Raw genomic sequence first — 14,995 nt, 5'->3', positions numbered from 1 at the left:
GTGTTACGCAGCACATTTGAGGTTGAGCTTCTGTTTATGTCCATTGATCAATGTTAATATGTGAATAAAAGCCTAAATTCAATCTGTTCATCATATAAAGCGATCAACTCTTTTCAGAAAATTTTGACTAAACCGCTCAATTCACATGGATTAGTTTTTCGATCTCTTTACAAACTTTTTGAAGCATCAAAGTGTCAGTTGCGTAGCTGTCAATGGAGGGACAGAAATCGCTCTGATTTAATCAAAAATATCTTCATTTGTGTTCCGAAGAAAGTATTACGGGTTTGGAGCAACATGAGGGTGAGTAATTGATGACAGAATTTTCTTTCTTTTTTGGTGAACTATCCTTTGAGCAAGTTGGTACACACACAAAAGAAACTAATTTTGGAAGAATTAAATTCACAAGATGAAGAAAAATCTATCATTAGTTGAATGATAGGTTTTATCTGAGAATTGCATCGATTTCACTGCTTTATTTGATCATATATGGGTTTATTGTGCACCTCTGAGGAGAATATAGAGGCATTTATCATGTAATCATATAGCATGACTGAAAAAAAAGATAAATCTCTCAAGATTTAAGCTTTGACTTTATCAGAGCAAAGATTTAAAAAAAAACTCAACAGCACAAAATAAGAAATAACTAAAATATAATTCTTGAAATTACATCACAGGCATGATCACAGAATCACATCACTAAAAATGAATGGTGAGAAATTTCACACATTATTTTCTGTGATTAATGTGGACAACATAAAAACAATTAATACAGCATCTCCCCCAGCAAAAAACAACACCACCAGCACTTTCACAAGACGGAACAAGTAAAAAAAAACCTGCTATACATATTTCCAATTATTTATGTTCGTTTTGATATGTTAAGACTAGTTTTTTTTTTCTTCAGAATTGCGACATTGATGTCTTGGAAGCAAAAGGCTTAATTTGCATAATATGGTATTGAGAATGTTGGAATGGAACAGAAAAACAATGTATTAAAATATAGATTTCAATCATAAAGCCCATTTTATAAGCTCCCTCAGTCCTCAAATAGAGAAGAAAAGACTGGTCTGCTGTCAAAATTAAACTATGATACAAGCATAACAAGCATGCATGCAGTATCTACGTGTCCAACCAAATTACTGGTATATAAATCCAATTGCACAGCAATGTATTTACACCCTGTCTAACTATCTTCACAAAGGGCAAAAAAGGTAAAACAAAATGTCCTGGCTCACAGAACAAAAGAAGAGAGGCCAAGCCAGGCCAGCTAGAGGGAGCATGGGGCCAGAAGTGAGATGAAAGGCTGGAAGCACAAAGCAGCAGTGGGTGGTGATGGGTTCTTTATCTTGACTCTGCAATAAAGAATCAGCAATGCCATAAGTGATCTACTTTTCTGACAGAATACTAGCTGTGTCAAAGGTAGTAAAAGGCCATGCTGTACTAAACACTTCAGCTTTCAGAAAACTGCCCAGTAACAGGGTTGATTGCTGTCGGATAGCAGGCGTCAAAAGCACAGGTCGTGTGGTTCAACTTCATTCTGCTGATGGACTGGAACATGGAACATTCCAGAAGACAAAAGTGTTTTTTTTAGGTCTTTCTGAACATCCTCTCTGTCTCTGTGTTTTATTTAAGCGTGTAATTTCTGCGCTACCAGTGTCACCAGAATAAAATTTCTATTGGTCAGCCAAAAAGACAGTACCTCTCTAAACCAAACCATTGCTGTGCCAGGCTATTCGGATTGTTTAAAAAACTAAATGGGAGACCAGCAAAGAAGCTTAAGCTATCTTAAGATGTTTTTTAGTTGTCTCTGCATAAAGTTGAGTAAGGATAAAGTATTATAACATTACATAAATCACCCAGAACGATTAAGGAGAAATACGGCAGATCTTATAAAACTCTTAAGAGTAGCTGCGGGATTCATGTCCAATTTCTAGAAGTTGAAACAAGTGGAAAAAGGGTATTCACACAGTGCATAAATCCTGGGATTATGCATTACTCAGGTTTTCCCACACTCTGTGTGTGTGTGTGTGTGTGTGTGTGTGTGTGTGTGTGTGTGTGTGTGTGTGTGTGTGTGTGTGTGTGTGTGTGTGTGTGTGTGTGTGTGTGTGTGTGTGTGTGTGTGTGTGTGTGTGTGTGTGTGTGTGTGTGTGTGTGTGTGTGTGTGTGTGTGTGTAATTGTAGAACTATCTTTGTGAGGACCAGTTTGAGTTTTAGACCATTGGAGTGAGGACAAAGAGAGTAAAGTGGCCGGTCCTCACTTTCTGAGACCCCTTTAAAGGCCTGTTTTAGGGTCAAGACTAGGTTTTAGGGATAAGGTTATAATTAGGTTAAGGGTAAGGGTTCGGGTTAGGCACTTAGTTGTGATGGGTAAGGTTAGGGTAAGCGGCTAGAGATTGCATTGTATCAATGAATGTCCTCATAAAGATAGATGTGGATGTGTGTGTGTGTGTGTGTGTGTGTGTGTGTGTGTGTGTGTGTGTGTGTGTGTGTGTGTGTGTGTGTCCTTAAATGATACCTTAGTTCAGAAAAACAGATGCCAAAAGCCAAAAAACCTCACTGAGATACTAGGTTATAACAAAACAATGATTTTGTCTCTTGAATAAACATGCCAGAAATTATAAATGCTATTTTCAATAGACACACTACCATTCAAAAGTTGGGGGTTGGTAAGATTTTTAAATGTTTTTAAAAGAAGTATCTTATCGCTAACCAAAGCTGCATTTATTTGACCAAACTGCAGTAAAACAGTTTTCTATTTTAAATATATTTTAAAATGCAATTTATTCCTGTGATGGCAAAGTTGAATTTTCAGCATCATTACTTCAGTCTTCAGTGTCACATGATCCTTCAGAAATCATTATAATGCCGATTTGGTCCTCAAGAAACTATTATCAAAGAAAACAATTGTGCTTGATATGTTTGTGGCATTACAGCACAGTGAAATATACCTCCTATATTCCTCTACAATACACAAGATAAAGAGATAAATATCATGATCATGAGGTTAAATATCAATAAATGTTATTTAAGCATACTCATGCATAATAGGAAATTAGGCAAAGTTCAATCAATATAGCCTACCATTTCATAATTAGTCACATTAGCACCTCTTAAAGGAAAAGTTCAGCCAAAAAACTCCTCAGGCTGAAATCTTATTTAATTTTATATACAGTACCACTAATCTATGATACGATCAGTGCCTCAGGTAAGAATCACATAGATATCCTAAAACGATTACATTTCAGTAGGGGTGAGAGCATTTGTTATGAAAAGAGCAAAATGGTCCAAATCACTCCACATCAACTGAATCATGTGGCAGGAATGACTTAAAGCCTCTTGGGAGAGACTCTGAAGGTAAATACAGCTCAAGTTCAGGGTTGAATGATTCTAATAACTTTGTGAGTGTCTAGAGCTTTGAGACTCTCTTGCCTTTAGTAAGATATGAACCTGAAAATACATTACTGCTGCAGTTTAGACTAAAAAATGGTCGGCGCGCCAGGCGCATCTAAAAGGGTTGTCCCTATTCTTATAATGAGTAATGGGTGTGTTTTGGGAATTACGTGCATTAAACCAATCAGAGTTGTTTGATGATCTTAGTCTTATGCCTAAACTGTAGGCCTTAATAAGCACGCTAGCTGAGAGAATTGGTTTCAATTTGGCTATTGCTCTTAAATAGAAGCAACCATTTATTCTGATGACATTCACCTATATAGCAATTATTTTAATAGATAATTTCTTGTTATACTTAAAGGCACAGTATGTATTTTTTGCTGCTAGAGGTGCATATTCAAAACAATAACAAAGGCATAGCTTGATGACAAGGTGAAGGAGCGTGGAATGATAGGAGTTGTCGTCTTCACCTCCACTGCCGATGGCAATCAATCTGACAGGACTGACAAATCATGTTCATGGATGAAGTAATGAAATAAAGTTTTAGAACCATTACGTTTGATCACAATTTCACATAACTACTACTTACACATTTTTTCATGAGACTCACTGTACTGCCATGGTTTCTACGCCAGTAAAAGTGGAAACCGAGGACAATTCGGACATGACGCCATTGATGCCAGTGTTACACTGGTTAAAATGGTAAATTTCTCTGTATTCAAACAAGGTTGGAAACATTTGGGATAATAAGTACACAAGTGAACAAAATGTATAACACTGTACTAGTGCTTTTTGGATATTTTAATGCAAAAATATTGTCCCTTTAAGGTATTTTTGGTTTCTGTAGCCCTATACGCCTTCATTTCAACCACTCCATGGTGATACCTTAAAACAACACTTCACCCAAAAAAATGAAGTGTACAATTATTTAGTCACCTTCATGTCACTACTTGTAAGCTGTTACTCTTTCTGTGAAACACAAAAGGAGAAATTTTATTCTCCCGTTTTCCTATAAAACAACAGCTCTTAGTGGCCATGTCTATAAATAAATAAATAAATAATGTTGATGTAGTTCATTCCACTTAAGCTACAGTATGTGTGGAAAAAGCCGAAATTGTCATTATTTTGCTGATAATATTGCCCTCCAGTGAACTTTTTGTCGAAGATAGAATTAGTGAGTTGAATTCACGAACGGCTCGATTTGTGACTCACTAACTCAATTATCCGGTCACAGCAATTCTTCAAGGGATAGTTCACCCAAAATTGAAAAATCTGACATCATTTACTCACCCTCATGTCGTTCCAAACCTCTATGAGATTCTTTCTTCAGAAACTCGTTGAACACAAAAGAAGATATTTTAAAGAATGTTGGTAACTAGACAGTTGACGTCACCCATTGACTTCCATAGTAGGAAAAAAGAAATACTAATGGAAGTCAATGAGTGCAGTCAATTTTTGATTACCCATATTCTTTAAAATATCATCTTTTGTGTTCAACAGAAGAAAGAAACTCATTCAGGTTTGGAACAGCATGAGGGTTTGTAAATGATGACAAAAATTTCATTTTTGGGTGAACTAAGTTTACAGCTCAACGGAGAGGGAAATTATCAGTGAATAATGGGTTAAATTGCAGTCTGTTGACTCCTTTCCTCATACAAAGCCAACCGGCTCTGTGGAAAAATTTGCCTGTGGTGACATTTCTGAAAAATTATAATATGTTGCTCTACAGAGGACAATAGTGTCATTATTTAGCTTAATTCAGTTCACTGTTGGTTCAGTTCAGTAAATGAGTAATGTTCATCATTTACAAACGAGTTTAATTTAGATACAAGTAGCTCTACAGAATTATTCAGCTCGAGTCAGTTCAATGTTGATTCAGTTCGTTTCAATAACAGTGTTGATGTTGCAAAATTAATAAAATATGAAACAAAATTCGATTCAGCTCTAATGCAGCAAGACAATAGTGTCATTATTCAGCTCAAGTTAGTTCACAGTTGGTTCAGTTCTGTTTTACTGCCACTATTGTTTATTTCAGCTAGAAACTGCTGTGGATTGTATGTATATGAAGGATTTTTTTTATGAGTTTAGCAAAACTGTAGAGGCACATTTTTCCATTGCGTCCATGTTGCACAAAGCTGTTGTATGATTGTTATTCTGTTATTTTGACTACTTGTGTTCATTCTTTCATTGTAACCAGCCACTCCAGTTGCTGGCTTATGTAAAGAATTCCTAAAGCACTGGATGAAGCACACTTGCTGACTGGAATACAGTAAGTTTGTCACTGAAGAATAGTCTCCTGTGGGAGAGGTTTTCAATAATCCATCACCTGAGGTCAAACATTCTCCTCACACACCACTAAGCCCTTTTTCCCCTTCTCACATGAGCCACTCCAGCATCCTAACTGCATACACATCCTGCGTTGCACAAGCACAATTCATACACCCTTTGGAGATTATATTTCACAAATTTTTTTGTTCTCTCTTCAACTTGACCTTAATCAACTCTGCGCTAAATCAGTATGTCTGCTCATCCAAAAGACTCATTTTAAAAGGGCATTTTCAAATATGTAAATTAGGAACTCAGTGGCAACAAGTGTGCATATAACCAGTGTGAGCCATTTTAAAAGAACAGAACTGAAAGCGCAATTTAGTTTGCAAATAACTCAGCTTTATATAACCTGGCCTTTTATTGCAAAAGCGTGACATTAGACACGATAATGGCTTCACTGGTTTGGGAATTATGTGGCACCGAACAGGCTCTTAGATGAAATCACAGTGGCATGTGAATTATCGAAAAAACGCACAGCTAATACTGAGTTTATTTATGCTAATACTGAGATTTGTGACAATTTAAAGGGATAGTTCACCCAAAAATGAAAATTCTGTCATCATTTACTCAACCTCATGTTTTTTCAACCCCGTAAGACTTTCAGTCATTTTCGGAACACGAATATATTTGTAATGAAATCTGAGCGATTCCATTGACAGCTACGCAACTACCACTTTGACGCTTCAAAAAGTTGATATAAAGAGATCATAAAACTAATCCATATGAATTGAGCGGTTTAGTAAAAAGAAGAGACACAATCGATTTAAATGATGAACAGATGCAATTTAGTCTTTTATTCACATATAAACATTGAGCTTCTGTTCAATGTTCGCTGATCAGTGTTTATATTTGAAATGCCTACAATCAATTTGTTCATCATATAAAGCAATCGTGTCTCTTTAGAAAATTTGGACTAAAACGCATTTCATATTATTATAGGATTAGTTTTACGATCTCTTTATGAACTTTTTGAAGCGTCAAAGTGGTAGTTGCGTAGCTGTCAATGGAATCGCTCAGATTTCATTACAAATATCTTAATTTGTGTGCTGAAGAAGATGAACAAAAGTCTTGTGGGTTTAAAACAACATGAGGGCAAGTAAATGACGGGTGTCATTTTGTGTGAACTATCCCTTTTAGAAGATTGACAAGCACCTTACGAAAAATATGTCTGGACACAGTAAAAGATGCTCTAAAATTTTTAAATAGTCTACACTTTGGCCTAGGCGTTTAAACAATCACAATCAATAAAGAACATAAAAATCAGATGGACTAAGCTGTCCAGCAGCACAACAACTGCTTCTCAGGTGCGCCCATCATCTCTTTATTGCATTAGGATAGGGAAGGTAAATTGCTTTGTGTGGACATCTCAAGACTGGGCATCAACAGCTGCATAAAATCAGAGCAAATCCCATTTCAGTGCAAATGTCAATGGAGACAAGCCTTGTAATGAAGAAAAATAAATCTTATTGGGTTTCATGAGTCTGTGTTTTATGGGTCTAGCTGGGGAAGAACTTGGCACATACTGATTAGGGCACCCAAATAAATAACTTTAAATCAAGTTATACAGGCCTAGCAAAATATTTTAGATAAAAACTGTTTGTTCTTTTTAAACAACTTTGCTTCTACTAGCTGATAGATATAAACTCTAATGGGAGCTTAAGTAATGAGGCAGCATAAGATGGCAAAAACCATTCAGTATTTCATGAACTTAATTTCAAAAACATGCTTCCAGATACTTTTAATGGTAAATAATGAAGACAGCCATTAATGAAAATAATTTTATATAACAGATATAGTGATAAATGAAAAGCAGGAAATTGTGTAAAAAATATACTGGTATATTGGCGATATACGGTAGAAATATGTCAGCCTGCAGAGATTTTGGACTATTGTCTCTATCGCGGTTACATTCACGTGATGTTGCTGTGGTGCATGGTCACAAAAGCTTATCGTTTGCATGCGTTTGTAAGCATTGCGGTTTAAAAACAAGTGAAGCACGGTTTAAACCGTTGAAGCGTGATAAGCAATGAAAGAGAACTAATTTTGCTATATGCGAGCGCTGTCTGAGGGGGTTTACACGACAACAATGTACTAAAAACTGAAATGTTTTTCCTCTGCTTGTTTGATGTTGTTAAAACAATCCCCGTCCACACGGATTTGCGAAAACTATTAAAAACGCTGTATTATTCATGCCAGGCCAGTAGTTGGAAATGTCACTTTGTAAAGAAAAACTATGCGCCTACTGACTGAACACGTAATAAGCATGTGCATGATGTCACCGTTTTCACAAATGCGCGTTTTTGTAGTTTACACAGAGATGCTAACAGTATAGTTTTCAAAAAGTTGCACTTTGAATCACGTTTTCAAAAGTTTGCGTTTTCAGGCCCCCAAAACACATTTGTCGTGTAAATGAACAGCCAAAACGCATAATTTTTTTTTAAACAGTGTCGTGTAAATGGCACCCAGAGAGTTGCAACTTTCCCCCTAATTGGGCTTGAATTAGTTATAATTAACGGTTAATACACAAGTATTTGTGTGTCAAAATAGCTATTTATGTCTTAAGTTAATGTAAACAGTTGAGAAACTGAGCCTAACATACCTGTGGTTATCTGTGTCATTAACGTTAATCTATCAACAAAATATCGCTGCTCTTGACTGAATCACCGTTGTAACTTTAATAAGAATAAATGTATTTAATTTACACAATGAAGACTATGCAGTGTTGTTTATACATTTGATTACTTTATATAATGTATGCATTTATGTTTGTTCTATTGTAGTTTGTTGTCCTATTGCTTGTTAATAGTTTCTTTGTTTTTATTATTATTTACTGACATTACTTGTCTTCAGAAAGCTTGAATTTTTTTTTTACATAGGCTAGTAGTTTTGTAATATTGAAACTGGTGGCAAGAATTATGAAATTTCATTGGTATTTCATTGGTAGAAATTGCTATCATTAAAACCTTATTTAAAAGCAGAAAGATCTATATTAACTGCTGTGAAATAAAATTAGATTTTGGTCATATCGCCCACCCCTAATATAATTTAAACAGCATATAAATCAAAACTGCCTTAAGTTATCGAAAGAGATTTCGAACCCATGAAGGTACAGGACAGTGAGGCGTTGATGAATGAAATCTATTCAATCTCTGTTTTTTATCATCGTTCTAAACCCGATCCAGACGTAGTGTTTGACAATAACGCAATTTTGTTCAGAATTTGGGGGTTTTTTTTATTATTTTTTTTTTAATGAAACTTACCCACATTCAAGTGTTGATTAAAAAAAATGCTTGAAGCTAGAATATTTATTTATTTATTTTCCATTTAAAAGCATAGGCTCTGTTCTTTCTTTTGATATATTGAATGTTCAGATATTCATATGCCAAATATTCTAGGGGCCATGAAAGTTTTATGAAAATGATAAAAAAAAATGCTGGTGCTGGATGGCAGCTTTTTCTTTTCTTTTGGCGAGTTAAGAAAATGACTTTTGCAGTATTAGAACCACTGTCTTTTTGTTCACAGCTATAAGGTCAATGACAGATTGTTGGTGAATGCTTAGATGCTATTTAGAAAATGAATGGGAGAAAGGTTTCCAAGCTAATTAACAAACTAAACTAAATTCATTCTTGAAACTTTATTTCACATAAACTACATCCGAATGACAAAAGAAAAAGTATAGGGGAAACACATGGTTCTCTAATTTAAATCTTAAAAGTGTATCATCAAATACATTTCAAGGGACAATAATGGGCTGCAGAATAAACTACCCCTTGTAGTCAGCAACCTCAAAGATGAATAAATCCTGAAACTCCAAATAGTGGCTGCACCTAAGCATCCAATGTAATAAGATTGATCTCCCATGAGTTATGTCTTAAGCACTCCCAAAGTTGTGCTGGAGAGTCAGAAGTAAAGCCAAGTGCTGGGGGCATGAGCTTCAAACCTCCACGGTCATTTGGTAAAAGTCACAAGAAGAAGAATAGATTAGAACACTTCAGCGACCAAAACGGGCACACAAGTATAAGTATATCCATTTTTCCCCAGGGGAGCATTTCCTCTTAGGTCAACAAAGACAGCAATCTAATTAAGATATGATAGATAGGGAAAATGTTGTATAAACAAATGTTTGTTATACTGAGAAATGCCATAAATAACCACATAGTCTGTGGAGAAAAACAACTTCTGGCATAAGAGATTAAAATATTTTCTAATAAAATAAATAAATTGAAAAAATTATTCCAATAAATTGAAAAAATTATCATCATTTACTTCCATAGAACACAAAAGGTGAATTTCTGAATAACCTGGTTGTGCGGTCAAGCTCCAAAACAACAATGAAAGGCACCATAAAAGTACAGTGGTCCACAGAAGCCATAGTTTTCAAAGCCATGCATACCTTTATGCGAGAAACACAGAGAGTCAGCTTATAAATGATTCTTGACCAAATGTCATTGATGTCAAACCTGAAAGAACTCTTCCAAAAGCACCATATTTGATTGCTGAAGCTCTCCATTTTGCAAAATGTAACTTTTTGTTCACTTCCATGGAACAAAGAAAATGATGCAGATTTGGATTTATATTAGAAATGACAGAATATACATTTCTGAATAAAATATTTATCTAAAACAGAAATGTTATATCATCACCAAACACAATTACAAAGTTAATAATTGTTTTCAAACTGGCAAAACATAGTCCCAGTCTAAGCTCATTCTACTGATTGAGCCAGTGTTCCATTTAAAAAATATAAAATTAAAGAAAAGCCCTAATCTGTTCTTTTCATCAAGATTAATGTTAATCAATCATTCATGCCAACTTGCACTTCTAAGTTCTAATTGTTTTTCTCTAATCTGGACTTCAGCAACAGATGTAAAAAAATGATGAAGTAAAAAAATTCATGCCACTCATGACAGAGCCATTATATTCAGACAATTCACTGTCTGTACCAGTAATGAGGTCATTGGATGTTTGCTTCATCCTTTTCTGTGTGCCCTCATTTGCAATTCGGTGCTTTCAAAAATACATCTGGCAGATGAAAGATTTCTAATCGTTATTTTTTCACATTTAGTGATGACAGAAATGAAAATGGAACTGATTTTGCCGCTAAAACTGCTCTTAGACGTAGTTCACTGTACATGAACAGAGAAAATATGTCAAGTTTAAATTGAGAAATCAAGAGTAGAGTCATGTCATGAATAGCATTGGGCATAAGTTAAAAACTTCTTATTCAAGTACGATATCAATGGTAAAAGGACGTCTGAACGGGAGAGCTGAACATCCCTGAAATAATCGATGTGTAATGCAATTACGGTTATGTATTCTAAGATGTGTTAGGACTATTAACGGATTGTTGATTAGATTTTTCCTTTCTTCACGGTTTCCTCAAGGACTAATGTATCCCAGTGAATGCACATCTGATGTGTGTATGTGGACCGTCTTAGCTATACTTTGGGGACACATTTGTCCACAGAAGTGAGCTAAATCTGACAAAATCTTCCTTGGGGATATCCAGGGACTTCCGCAGCCTCAATTGGAAAAAAGATTAATGTATAAATAATACATATTTTTTATCTTAAAAGTGCAAACGTTTTCATTTAGGGGCTGAGATTAGTTGGTATATAAAACAATATAAGCCGGTATGTCCTCTTTTAGGTAAACAAGATTACCGTTTGTGTGTGTTAGAACCACAAGACTTTAACTTCTTTGGAGCTATGAAACTTGCAAATAAGTAGATCACTGGAAATGAACAGTGTGCACATTTATAAACTTCATCCCAATAAGGACATTTTAAAAACATCTATATTGAATAATGAACTAGATCTGGCATTTGCAATTAAAACGAGATTTGGAGTCTCATGTCTGACAAAAACAAAACATGATTTTAGATTAGTAATGCATCAAATGCAATCTACAGAAAAACACAGCAACATGCTTCAACCTGAAAGGAAACATGTCATTACACATAAAAGCAGGACAGCAAAAATCTCTAAATACTGTAAAAACGTTTTCCATCAAACTAACAAAGTCTGATTGCATAAGTAGACATTTACACACAAACAGAGAGAAAGATAGAGAGAACATCAAAAAAATGTTCATAATATGGTGCAATATTTTTCCTGTTCAAAGGACTAAATTCATAAATTCATAATTTACCCCTTTATGTTGCAAGAAAAGTTCATCCAGCTATTAATCACAAAAAAAAAAAAAAATACACCAAATAGCACTCATGCTGTATGATTAATATTCCAGGTCTTTTTGTGAGGAACAGACCAAAATATAGGCTAAGTTGCTATTCACTGCAATCACGTCACGTTTAAAAATATTAAACTTATAGTATCAGTATATCCAGATCAGATGGAGGAGCTGCACCTAGACACGACCACAATGCATTCTTGAAGTGTCAGCAGAGATTCTGTCAACTAGACTCTTCCCTGTGAAGGCCTCATCGACACGACAGCCATCGGCACTGATCCTCAACAAACCCGTCTCCATACCGCCGTGACTCCAATCTTCAACCAGATGGAACTGGATATTATTCTGATTGTTCCAAACCAATCTGACTTCTGACCTATAATGCTGCCTGAATCATAATCATACACCGTTCGTTCATTGGCCAGAGGAGAACTGGCCCCCCGACTGAGCCTGGGTTCTCCCAAGGTTTGTTTCTCCATTCTGCCACCTGATGGAGTTTTGGTTTTGGTAGAATTAATAACTTTTCTTGCCACTGTCACCTTTTTCCACCTTTGTTGCCATTGGCTTGGCTTGCTTAGTTGGGGACATAAAATGTAACATTTCATTTAATATTCAACAATAATATTGATCTGCCTGCATTGACACTATTATACAAGAACTGAACTGGACGATGACATCACGGTTTACTCTAGAGCGGCTATATATATATATATATATATATATAAATAAACTAAATTAATAACTTTTTTTTTAAACAAAAATGAAACGTCGCTGAACTTAAGCTGGACTGTGACGCTATTTTCTTCTGGAAACAACTGAATGTTGAATGTGCAAATGACTGAATGTTCAGAGAATGGATGGCATGGGGAATTAATTGAAGTCTCCTTGCTGGCAGAATATTTGCAAAAGTACTTTCAGTGATCAGTTTGTCTTTCCCAGAGAGGGACTGTAAATCCAGTAAATCTGACCAGCTCACACTAAAGGAAAAGGTATTGTCATGCAGATTACAGCTTGGAAATGGCCTCTGGTATCCATGGACAGACCTTGCCAGTCTCTCCCTGGGGCGTCACATGGCCAAATAGGAGTTTTAACTAGCCTACTGAAAATCTGAAGTGGGGGAAATCCTTCAACAAGCTATGGAAAACACAAAATAATATGATCAGGATAAGCCAGTGCATAAAAAACAGAACATGATTTACATACAGATGAATTTGAAGATGACAGATATACAAACAGAAATAAATATTAAACAGACAAAATACAGATAGGGAAAACAAGTAAACGGGCAGCTAGGGGAAATACAACATCTCAAAAATGCAGACTGACATACAGATAGGCTACAGTAGATAGACAAATAAACAAATAGACAGGTAGCGCAGCATCTAGCATCTACAGCATCTATCCGACGGGAAACATACAGCTAGACAGACAAATGTTAACAGCTCAGATAAATAAGCAGACATATAGACAAATAGTCAAATAAAAAGACAGACAGACGAAAAAACAGACCTTCGCAAGTTATTACAGGTAAAATATAAAACTGTCTGATAGACTCTGTTAAATGACTTTGTCCCTCACACAACACAGAGGGAAAAACGAAGAAATATATATAAACTTGTTCTACTTTACATATATTCACCTTAAATGCGACCCAATTTTAATATATCGCATGATTCGCATCAATAAAATATAGCATCAATCTGAAACATAAACACCAAACAGCTGTCAGACGCGACAGTAATAGGCTACTTTTTCTGCAGATTAAAAACCAATGCAAAGCTTTAGGAAATTCAACATCTAGTTCCACCAACCAACAACAACAACTACACAATTAAATCCCATTGTCAATTTCAAGATCACAGGAAAGAGCAGAAAGATCCCGCCTCCTGGCACTCGTGCATCCATGTTATAGAATGAACCTGCTCGAGCACATTTCATCCTTACATGACGTCCATAACATTCTTCTAGGATGCAGCTTTAAACAAACCAATGTTACATCATGGCTGAAACTACATCTGACAAACAGAATGTAAAATAAAGTTTCAGTAGGCTACACATGTTCTCTCTACAAGGACTGACTCACTCACTTTCCAGGACTTCAAGTTTCTTTTTAAAGAAAAGCGCCGTACAAACACAATCCACGATCCCGAAACGCTTACTTTCCGAGGCAAACGTATACAATCCACTCACCGAAAAACAGGAATCCTCTGCGCGTCCCAAGCAGTGCACGCACACGCTGTCTTCAACACACACACTCTCTCATCTTCCACACATTCATACACGCGAGCGCGCGCTCGTGCACACACACACACACACACACACACAACCCGCTGGAAAGTTTAGTGACGTCACCCACTCAGTTAAATGCCACCGCAGGAGTCTCGCCAACCAGCTGGCTGTTTAAAGGGCCAGAAATATGGGTTATGAGTGCTACTCTGATACAAACAAATACTGCTTCTCTCATTACTGTTACACATTTTAAATAGGCTAGTGTACCCTACTTTATAAATGTATGAGGTAAACACATTTTAAGCTATAGACATTTTCCAACATCTTGTAGGAAGAAGAGCACAACATGAGACAGAGAAAAACCCATAAACACTGATAAAAATGCATTTACAAATGTTGACCTAACAGTGGGGCATGTTGTCACAATATTGAATAAGTTGTCTCAACAGAAATCAGCTATTATCCTATGTAACATACGGAAATATTAAACCATTGTTTTGAGCAACAAATAGGCCTGTAAATAATAAATTGCATAACATATTGTAACATTTAAAACAAATGTTTTAAATGTTATATTGGTAAAAAAAAGAAACACACAAAAAAACTCTTGTCCTACGAACACAGTTAAACTTTTCAATTAAAATATACTATACTATAAATATATAAAACAATAGCCTTTTCCATGGTGTTCACTTGTTCACCCAGCAGCTATAGCAAAAATGATTTCAGAATTCAAAAAATGCAATTTAAGAGGGTTTTGAACAGGGCATTTAAAACAACATACAAAACCACTGTTGAGGAATGTACACATTTGTGTAACTAGACTTTTGACTCGACATCTATATACTGAGCCCTTATG

At 35.7% G+C, this 14,995-nt stretch overlaps 1 protein-coding gene across 5 annotated transcripts in view; it reads right to left on the bottom strand.

Moving 5' to 3' along the window:
• The window catches only part of gulp1a (GULP PTB domain containing engulfment adaptor 1a), a 53,809-nt gene extending 39,571 nt beyond the window's left edge, over positions 1 to 14,238 (bottom strand). For 3 of the 5 annotated variants that reach the window (XM_084122510.1, XM_084122507.1, XM_084122511.1), the window contains exon 1: positions 14,098 to 14,238. The gene's annotated coding sequence lies outside the window, so the exon portion shown is untranslated. Of the gene's footprint in view, positions 1 to 13,994 lie in introns of all 5 variants that reach the window. The other 2 variants (XM_084122513.1, XM_084122509.1) reach the window with 2 other exon arrangements.
• Between the last annotated feature and the right edge of the window lie 757 nt (positions 14,239 to 14,995).

This window comes from Abramis brama (assembly GCF_963993115.1).
Source record: "Abramis brama genome assembly, chromosome: 8".
Taxonomy (NCBI): Eukaryota; Metazoa; Chordata; class Actinopteri; order Cypriniformes; family Leuciscidae; genus Abramis; species Abramis brama.
Note: the sequence above shows the minus strand (reverse complement) of the source record. Positions and strands in the feature narration are given on the sequence as shown.